This window comes from Balaenoptera physalus (assembly GCF_965194825.1).
Source record: "Balaenoptera physalus genome assembly, chromosome: 13".
NCBI lineage: Eukaryota > Metazoa > Chordata > Mammalia > Artiodactyla > Balaenopteridae > Balaenoptera > Balaenoptera physalus.
In genome coordinates, this window is record NC_138892.1 from 16,898,154 (window position 1) to 16,908,570 (window position 10,417).

Consider the following 10,417-nt stretch of genomic DNA (forward strand, 5'->3'; position numbering starts at 1 on the left):
TGTCATGGTTGGTAAATTCATTCCTGTGGGGGAATGTTTTAAAATAAAGGTAACTCACTCTACTCCACTGAGCTATTATGAAACTCAAAGTAGCTACCAGTGAGAAGGCTGTGTAAACTGTAAAGTGCCATGTAAATGTAAAGTATTGGTATTAATAATATCATGACCAGGACTGGCTTTGTAGGTGTGTGACCTGTGCTGTAGCCATACACATCCCCACATGTAGAAGAGTCTCACACTTGGATTAACAACCTTTGGTCACCACTTTGAAATTTTTAATAATTTTTGAACAAGGGCCCCGCATTTTCACTTTGTCCTGGGCTCCACAAATTATGAAGCTGATCCTGGTTGTGACTCAAAATGTTGCTTCTTTTTGTCAAAAGAAGGGAGTTAGGGTTAGAGATGCTTCTTCTGGTCCCTTGCAGCCCTAAAATTATGTGATTCTAAAAAATATTCCAAATGTACCATTTTTATTTTTGTGTTTTTTTTTAAACTCTACCATTCTTCTATTTCGAATCCAACATTTTTTAACGTATCCGTTATTTCTCACAAGCTCTCAGTCTTTTAGTCCCCACTCCTGTGAAGCCCTGGGAAAAGGTTTCATTTTCCCCCCTAGATTCAGTCTACTTAGCGAAAATCCTTAGAGACAATTCCGACTTTGTGTTTTTATGAAGCCTCTTTCAAAGTATGTCGTGTGCACACTTCATGGTCTGGATTCTAGACTGAAGACTGGTATTGGTATTGAGTAATATGTTTCATGCTTTTGCCAAAGAACATATTTTTAAAACATCTACACTGGAAAGAGAACTTTGGAGTCATGTTGCTCTGCTTCCGAACCAGGGAAGCTGTGATGTAGCAGAACATGTAGGAGACGTGGCGTTTGTAGATTTCTGTTCACGTTCTTGTTCATCAATTACTGTGTAGGTGAGCCAAACCAAGTGGCTTAAATCTCTCTGGGCCTTAGTTTCCTCATCTGTAAAGTGGGATGACAGAGGACAGGGACAGGTAGTATCTATTTCATAGGATTCTGAGGCGAAGATATGAAAATAATGTTCTTGAAATGAGTTTTAAGTTGTGATGTATCCACCGAAGGGACTAACATGTTATAGAGTTGTTTCCATTATAAAGAACTTCATCCCATGAATGACTTCATCAACCATGATAACCTAAAGAACTAAAATGACCCCCTGCACTATTTCTCTTTAATATCATGGTGCTTAGCTCCACAGATTTCCCTGGGTTAAGTAGAAAACAGGTTATTTTGTTGATGGAGATTCATTTAACAAATATCTTTTGAGCATCCACTGGGAGCTCACCACTTTGCTAAGCACACACCAAGAATTCTGATATTAGCTCACAATCTAATATATCCTCAAAACCAAAACTACATAGCATTATACACTTGATCATAAATATTCCATTGGCAAATACTTAATGCATATCCACTATATGCCATGTCTATACTATGTAGCTTTTTAAAGGAGAGCTAGGAGGTGCTATGGGGATTATAGCAAAGAGATCAACCAAGTCTTTTTTTTTTTTAATGTGAAAAGGAGGGGAAAGAAAGTTGATGTAAAAACTGAAAGCAGAAATCCTCAGGGAATTAATAGCAAAATACCATGATGGGCCATCCCAGTTAAGAAGAGTTACCCTTGGGCCAGGGGTGGGATGAGTAGGCAAGAGAAGTAAAATATTAAATATTAAAATAAAGTAAGAATTTATGTGCTGCTAGTGTACAATCAAGTAAGATTTATAACTGTTTCCAAAGACTCTCAAAAAGAAGAGAGTAAAGGGACCTAGAATAGAAGAAACCTGAGGGAGATTAAAGGAGGAAACAGGGTTGGGGGCGGGGGGTAGAGAGAGAGTGAGGCAGCAAGATGCAGAAAGACTTGGCACCAAGAAGAGTCCACTGGGACGCTCCCAATGGCAGGAATGGCTGTTGTTTCCAGCTGTGACAACTGTGCATTGCACGACTCTAGGAAGAGGTTATCAACCTCCAGTTCATATAGTTATAAAACAATTTCTCAGCAGATGGTAATAAAAGTCTGAAGGAAAAGGAGCTTGTTTTTCTAATTTACACATCATCTGGACCAGCAGGAGCATGCTGGCTGGGGGGATTTTGAAAAGAGCTGTTCGATTTTTATTGCTTCTGGGAATACAGTCCTTACTCTTGGGCATCGCCTCCAAATATTCATTTAAATTATACTATACAGAATCTCCTTGTATGGACGGGATTTTGAAAAACTCAAGGGAAAAGGTCAGTTGGTGGTGGTGGTTACAGAGGAACAGCTAGGCAGGGAGATATTGGCAAGAGGTCAGGAACTCAGCAGAAGCCCCAAGTCACCAGGTTTGTTTTGCCCCAAGGCACGCACAGCGAGCCAAAACACTGAGACGCCAGGTTTGCAGCAAAGAGAGGGCTTATTTGAAAGGCAGCTAAGCAAGGAAATGGAGAGAACAAATCTCAGATCCGCCTCTGAGAAGGCAAGGGACTCAGGTATTTGTGGGATAATGAATAAAGAAGCAGGGTGGCCTGAGGCGTGGGGAGCATGGGGAAAGGTGACTGGAAAAAAGGTGCACTGATTGTAGTTCTGGGCAGGTGTAACTCAGCTACAGGCCTCCTCACCTTCTGAGGGTGGAGTTTTTGGTCCTCTCATTCCCAGAGGTCACCCATCGGACACTCGTGCATGCCCAGTTGAAACACTGGTGGTCCTATCCAGTCTTAACTATCCACTCTTAACCCGCTCGGCTCGAACTAGGCTCAGCTGACTCCAAGTTCCTAGAAAACAACGGGCAAATATCTTACTGTTAAGGGTACGTGACGCGTGGAAGATGTGCAAGTCTTAGAACGACCTTGATTAGTGAAGGTAGGTGAAATGAACTTAACCCACTGTCGCACTAACCATGTTAAATGTGTCTTTCAGATGAAATCTCCTCCTGCCCAACAGATACTCAAGCCATTCTGTTGGTCATTCATCTTTAAAAGCACACACAAAAATGGGGCTACTGGCTTTTAAACTCTACCTGCCGGGTATGGTCTGATGGGCAGATTTCTGGATAATGTTGCCAAGAAACTTGGAACCATCTCTCTTCCTCCTGAACCTATGTGACTTTAGGAAAAATCCCTTCACCTTCCTGAACTTCAGGTAAACACACCTGTCTTGCCTCTCCCATCAGTTGTGATTAAAACAAAACAAAGCAACACAAGGACAGCACCAGAAGTCTCCTTGGAGGTAAGCAAGGGCTGTAGAAATGGAGGAAGTTATTCATGCAATGGTCCATGTTCTTGTCCCTGAACTCTGGGGGACCACATGCAGAACTGTAAGTGACCCTGGGCTAGGCCATTGTTTTCTGCAGGGGGAAGACGCAGGCTGATCTAAATGGTTTCAGCTGCTGGGAAGTGGTGCTCACTGGGCCCGGGAGATGTCCTAGCGTTCCACAGCAAAGGCTCTCATTTTACTTGAAAGCACAGATTTCTCCGCCCCTCACCACCCCCAGAATTGGTAATCTAGATGTGAAACGGCATCACTTTTTCCTGAGACTGTCAAACTTTTGCAGCTAATTATCAATTGGAGTCAGTGTAACAAAACCTGCGTTTCTATGCTGGGTTTTATTAAAATACCTCTGCTATCAGCAGGCGCTGTGGCAAACTTGCTGCTAGTACATGCAGTGGACTTTTTCTTCTCCCTGTGAGGAAAGCTCCAGCAGGTTTTATACATCAGTGCTATTAACTGGAATGGCAGAGACTTACTGTAAGCGCTATCACTTCCGCTTTTAAGAAACAATGAACTATTTCCTGGCTTTTCAATTAGGAAAGCTTTGGGAGGCTATGAAGGAAAAATGTAATGTATAATAAATATACTAAGGAACAAGCATGATTAATGGCAGTTTAGAAGGTTCTTTTAAGCTGATGCTTTATAGCCCAGGAATCTGCATTTACTGGCATCCTCTGAAAACCTAGCTTCCATGAATACTCAGAATCCAGAAAGCCCCCAGAAAACTCACTTTGAACTCTACGTACTTGGCTCAAGACTGAAATCTTCCTTGAAGGAAAGGCTGAAAGACTGAATGCCCTCAGTATCCTTTTATCATTTGCATTGGAAACTGCTGTGAGGACAAGGGGACAGGCCTGCCTAGGGTTCAGCTTCCCCCTGCAGGTGATTTGCTAGGGATGGAAGTGTGGGGGGAGGAGAGGGAGGGAGGGAACACAGCCTAAGTCCTAGTACTTTCTTAGGTCTTCTGAGCCTCTCAACATAGAAAATTCTAGACAAGGTCATCAGACCTGAACATATCCCCCAAATCACTCTCATTTGTACTCACCCCTCTCTCCTCCCATCCCTGGCCACAGAGAACTAGGTTTCCCTTCTGTCTGACCCTGTGCTTTCCTCAGTTTTTCCAATATGGTGCTTCACTGCATTCTCAGCTGTATCTGCATCTCAATCACTCTGGCTTCTTGTCTCCACAGACACGTTCACGTCCCCTTCACTGTAAGGGTGATTCCTTCTCTTTTCATCACAGCCGAATGCCAAAAACATGCTGCCCGCACACTCTTAACCTGTCACCATTGCAATCTGGTTTCTTCCACCACCTCTCTCCCTGAGATTTCTAAGAATCACCACATATCTTTCTAAAAACCTCTCTTCAATAATTATTGTAATTTACCTTTCTGCTGCCTGTGATTATTTTCACACTGACCTTCTTTCTTTCTACCAGTTGTATGATGATGGTTTTTCCTTCTCCTGCTACTTCCAATTGCTCTTTTTCCAATGCCAGCAATTCAAATTGTCCTTTGAATGCAGGATCATCACAGAATTCCAACCTCACTTTTCTGTAATATGAGTTTCTTCATCTGTAAAGAGAGGGTGATGTTGGGAATGTGAAATGATGCAGCCACTTTGGAGTTACCATTTAACCCAAAATTTCCACTCCTAGTATTTACTCATATACCCAAGGGAAATAAAAACAGATGTGAACACAAAATCTTGTATACAATTGTTCACAGCAACATGGTTCGTAATAGCTAAAAGGTGGAAACAACACAAATGCCATCAACTGAAGAATGAATAAACAAAGTGTGATATATCCATACAATGGAATATTACTCAGTGATAAAAAGAAATGCAGTACTAGTACATGCTATAGCTAAATGAACTTAAAAACGTACTACAGCACGAATGAACTTTGAAAACGTGCTATAGCATGAATGAAGTCACAAAAGACTACATATCACATAATTCCAATTATATGAAATGTCTGGCATTGAAAAATTTAGTGTCTTAAAACAACAACAATTTACTACTTCTTACAATTCTATAGATCAACCATGTGGTTCTTCTGCCTCATGTAGCAATTGCTGGGGTACTGGGAGGGCTAGAAGGTCTAGATGTCTAACTCACATGGCTAGCAGTGGGTGACGGTCACTAGCTGGGAGCTCAGCTGAGACTATCATCCAGTGGCTTCGGTCTTCTCTACATGGGCCTCTCTACATGGGCCTCTCCACATGGCTGCTTGAGCTTCCTCATAATATGGTACCTGGTACCAAGAAAGAGCATTCCAAGTTGGCCAACCCAACGTGCAAGCATTTACCAAGCAACCACTTTTGCGTCATGCTTGCCAATTTTCTATAGGCCAAAGCTAGTCATGTGGCCAAGCCCAGAGTCATTGTTGGAAAGGCTGACACAGAGACTTAAGTGCTGGGAGTCATGGTTTATTGAGGATCACCATAGTAACAGACTTTATGAAGACAAAATGACACATATTGTGCAAGTTTTTAGAGAACCAATGAAAATTTTTCTTCCTCTCTGACCAGCTAGTTATTATGGTAACTTCTCTATAGGACACTTATAAGCCGTAGAAGGTAAACATTCATCACACATAAGACTAAATGCCTGGCCTTTTGCTAGGTGCTAGAAATACTTTACAGAGATACGACTTTGTCTGAATTTAAGGAGCTTATGGTCATGTCAGGGAGACAGGTGTGTAAATACACAACTATAAAACAGTGTGATGATACAATAAAAGTGTGTATCTTCAAGACAAAATGGGAGCCCAGAGGAGGGGGATCCTAAGCATGCTTGGGGATGAGAAGGAGGCATTTTCCAGCTAAACAAGGGCAGGGGAAGAACACAGTAGACAGGGTGAAATAGCATATACCATCATGACAGCCTTTGCTAGAATTACAGCGCAGCGTTCTGGGTGTAAGTTGTGTGTGTGTGCGTGTGTGTGTGTGTGTGTGTGTGTGTGCGCTTAGAAGGCATAGTTGAACAGGTATGTGGAGACCAGAGCAGGAAGGATCTTGTATTCCATGCTAAAAGTGTTCCAGGCCCTCATGACCACCCCATGGGGGATGCGGACCCATGGAAGACTTCATCAGAGAAGCAGGGAGATTGGACTTGTCCATTATGCAAATTGGCTGATCTGCATCCTGCCTTGGTTTTTTGTTTGTTTGCTCCATGCCATTCTTGTAGCATAACTCAGTGCTTCCACACATTGCCCCCAAAGAACAATGCCCTCCACAAAACATTAGGGAGAAATATGGATTTTGTACAATGTAGAGATTTCTACATCTCTAAAACAACTGAAGGTCTTAGGTGCAAGACTGCAGAGGGAGTCACAGTCAAGGGTGCACAAAACCTCACAATGTCCCCAACCCCCAGTCCCTCACTGGCTGCCAGCAGGGTCCCCATCTCTCTCGGGACCATTTTCCTGCAAAGCCTTTTGTTTCCTCTGACCCCAGGTCTTTACTGAAGAATCACACTCCCCTCCTCCTCTGTCTCACTCTCTCTTACTCTTTCTCATGCACTGCCATCACCTCACTCAGCAAAAAAAGACTTGCCAACATCGATATCTTCATACACCTTGAGAGGCACCAGGGAATATTAATTATATAAGTAAAATGTCAGTGTCTATTTCTATTGTATCTTTAAAATCTGACTTTGGAAGAAGTATGAAGAATGGATTGAGTTGGGAACAGAGTGAGACTAAACACAGAGACCAATAAAGAAAGGATTGCAGTAGTATAGAAAAAATAGTGGAGAGTATAGAAAAAATAGTGGAGAGTCTGAGACGGGTCTGTTGAGATGGAGGTAGAAGGGGCAGATATGATAGCAATTAGGATGCAGAATCCAGTGGACCCACCATTTATCTGGTCCATAGCATTCACTAAAAATAGTAGTGTTACTCCTTCAAAAAGAATAGGATTCATTAGGATTTAGGACCCTTTGTTGAACCAGACCTAGGAAGAGACGTAACAGTGTGATAGGAAATTAACTGGGCTGTGGCCATGGTGATCCTCTCAACTCCCCACATCCACCACATTGAAAGTACCTGAGATGACAATACAGAATGTGACTGATTTTTGAAAATACCAGATCTCACACATCCAAATAGGTGTTGGCCTCTAAGTCACCATGGGCAACTGTCACTTATTCCAACAATTGCTGCCATTGTTGAAATCCTCTCTGGGCTCCCCTTTTACATCTGCATTTGGAGCCAGGATATGAGACACCCAATAGTCTGGCCTCATTACCTCATGGTGACTTTTTAGTTTTCCTCTGGATAGCTTTAGCCACCGTGAATATCCAAATTGCTTTCCAGACACAAAGACTAAGCCTTTAACTTAGGAAAATAAATTGGGATCAGAGGACAGAAGAGCTTCAGCTGAGGCTCATGGCTGGGAAAACGGCCACAGCCAACAGACTTGTCATGAAGAGATGCTGGAGCCGGTCCTGCTCGTCTCCTCACCCCCAACTTCCTGAGTCCCACACGTCATCAGAATGTAATCCAGGCAACTTCCCCGGTGTGACACTTCATGGCTGCCATTGGAGAAGCAAAAGGGATTCAAACAGAATAGGAAAGGACACAGGAAACTGGAAGTAAGCTTTCCTCTGAAAGGGCTACTGCTGGTTTGCAACAGGATGAGGCTGAAAATGTACTTTTCTTTAGTGGACTCATTGGTCATCACCAGGATCTGCCTGTACCAGGGAAAGGTGGGCATATTAGAGCTGCCCAGGCTCAGGGGGAAGTCCAGGTATGTTCAGTATGGGCTGAACAGACACTCTGCATTGTCAAAAAAGGAAGAGAAAAGAAAATATCAGAAACTGTAAGCTATTAATAAGTAAATGCACTTAATACATGAGAAGTGACAAACACAATGCCAAACAATAACATTTGCTCAGTGTTAAATAAATGATCAGGAAAATCACGGGGACTGGTTGTTTTTCTTGTTGTTTGTTTTTTAAAGGAAAAACAGATAGTACACAAACTACCATATGCTGGCCACAGATCCTGCTGCTTCCACATAGCTGCCTTTTATTTACAACATAGATGTATGCGGCACTTACCATATTCCTGACACCGTTGTAAGCATCTTACAAATACTAATTCTTTTAATTCTGATACCAATCTTATGAGCGAGGCACTATTATTTTTACCTCTATTTTACAGATGAAAAAACTAGGGCCTAGAGAGGTTAAATAACTCTCCCAAGGTCACTCAGCTAGTGAATAGTAAGCATTGCAAGCAGCCTTTTTGTCCCTGGTACCACTGCCTGCATCCTGCAATCTTTTTTCACCCAGGGGTTTTCTGTAGTGGACCAAGGATAAACTGGCCCTCTGGGTCCCCTAGATAGGACAGGCAAAACAAAACTAAACTCAACTAATTGAAGACACCTCAGTGATCATTAGCCCAGGCATTGCCAAACATTTTTTTTATTTTAACCTTATTATTACTATTATTATTTCTTGGCCACGCTGTGCGGCTTGCGGGATCTTGGTTCCCTGACCAGGGATCGAAACTGGGCCATGGCAGTGAAAGCGCTGAGTCCTAACCACTGGACAGCCAGGGAATTCCCTAAACCTTATATTTAGAACAGTTTTAGGTTTACAGAAAAATTGTAAAAATGGTAGACAGTTCCCATATACCCCACAGCCAGTTCCCCCTATTTTTAACATATTAGTATGGTGCATTTGATACAATTAATGAAGCAATGCTCATAAATTATTAACGAAAGTACACTCTTTACTCAGATTTCCTTAGTTTTCATGTAAGTTCCTTTTTCTGTTCTAGGAGTGCATCCAGGATCCACATCACATTTCATAGGCAAGTCTCCTTAGATTCCTCCGGACTGTGAGAGTTTCTCAGACTTTTCCTCTTTTTGATGACCTTGAGAGTTTTGAAGAGGATTTTGTAGGGTATTTTGTAGAATGTCCCTCACTGTGGTTATATATAATGTTTCCCTCAGGTTAGACTGGAGCTACATGCTTTTGGGATGAGGACCACAGAGAAAAGCACCATTTTCATCACACTGTATCAAGGCGACATACTATCAACATGATTTACTATTGTTGATGTTGACCTTGATCATCTCTCTGATAATCCCCAAATCTGTGTTATATCTTAGTCTGGTTTTGATGTTTACTTTGACTATCCAGACTATGTTTTTCCTTGCCTTTTAGCATGCCTTGTAATTTTTTCTAGAAAGCTGGATATGATGTATCAGGCAATAGGAACTGAGGTAAACAGGGCTTTAGTCTGCGGATTCATGTTAATCTGGCTACAAATTGGGCAGTGTTTAGTGTTTGCTGGAGATGTCAGTGCCATAAGCTTCAAATTCCTCTGCTGGGGCTTCCCTGGTGGTGCAGTGGTTAAGAATCCACCTGCCAATGAAGGGGACACGGGTTCGAGCCCTGGTCCAGGAAGATCCCACATGCCGCGGGGCAACTAAGCCTGTGCGACACAACTACTGAGCCTGCGCTCGAAAGCCCGAGAGCCACAACTACTGAGCCTGCGTGCCTAGAGCCTGTGCTCCGCAACAAGAGAAGACACCGCAACGAAGAGTAGCCCCCATTCGCCACAACTAGAGAAAGCCCGCGCTCAGCAACGAAGACCCAATGCAGCCAAAAATAAATAAATAAAATAAATTTTTTAAAAAATGTAAAATATTAAAAAAAAAAAATTCCTCTGCTGTCCTTGTTTTCTGTTCCCGTTGAAGCCTTGTTTGTGTTTCCCTCTGAACTCCCAGATTTTAGGGTGGTGGTTACCCCTGAAACCTCAACTCTCTGATGGGTCTAAGAAAAGTCGTTGATTTTCAGTTTATTCAGCTCTTTTCTTATTTGGAAAGATCAGAGTGCTGACTTCTAAGCCCCTTACTAGTTGAAGCTAAACCAGAAGTCTTCCAAACATTTTTGAGACTGGAAACCTTTCTCAAATGAACTCTTATGTAACTGGGTGGGTCTCATCACTGTGCAGCCCAATCCAAGTCCTAGCGCTGGAGTATTTTCCATCTGCACTTCCATGGTCTTGTTGGGTGTCTAGGGCACCCCTCCTCTCCCATGCTGTGTTTCAGGAGATTTACAAGTGTCCTAGGTCATTCAAAAGTGGGGTGTCCATATGGGGAAGTAAGTAAGTATGGGCCTCAGAA

General features: G+C 42.6%; 1 long non-coding RNA gene across 1 annotated transcript in view; it reads left to right on the plus strand.

Moving 5' to 3' along the window:
* The window catches only part of LOC309640616, a 441,572-nt gene extending 433,559 nt beyond the window's left edge, over positions 1-8,013 (plus strand). Inside the window, exon 4 of the long non-coding RNA XR_014252307.1 lies at positions 1,716-8,013. This is a non-coding gene — a long non-coding RNA (uncharacterized lncRNA). The remainder of the gene's footprint in view (positions 1-1,715) is intronic.
* The last annotated feature ends 2,404 nt before the right edge of the window (positions 8,014-10,417 follow it).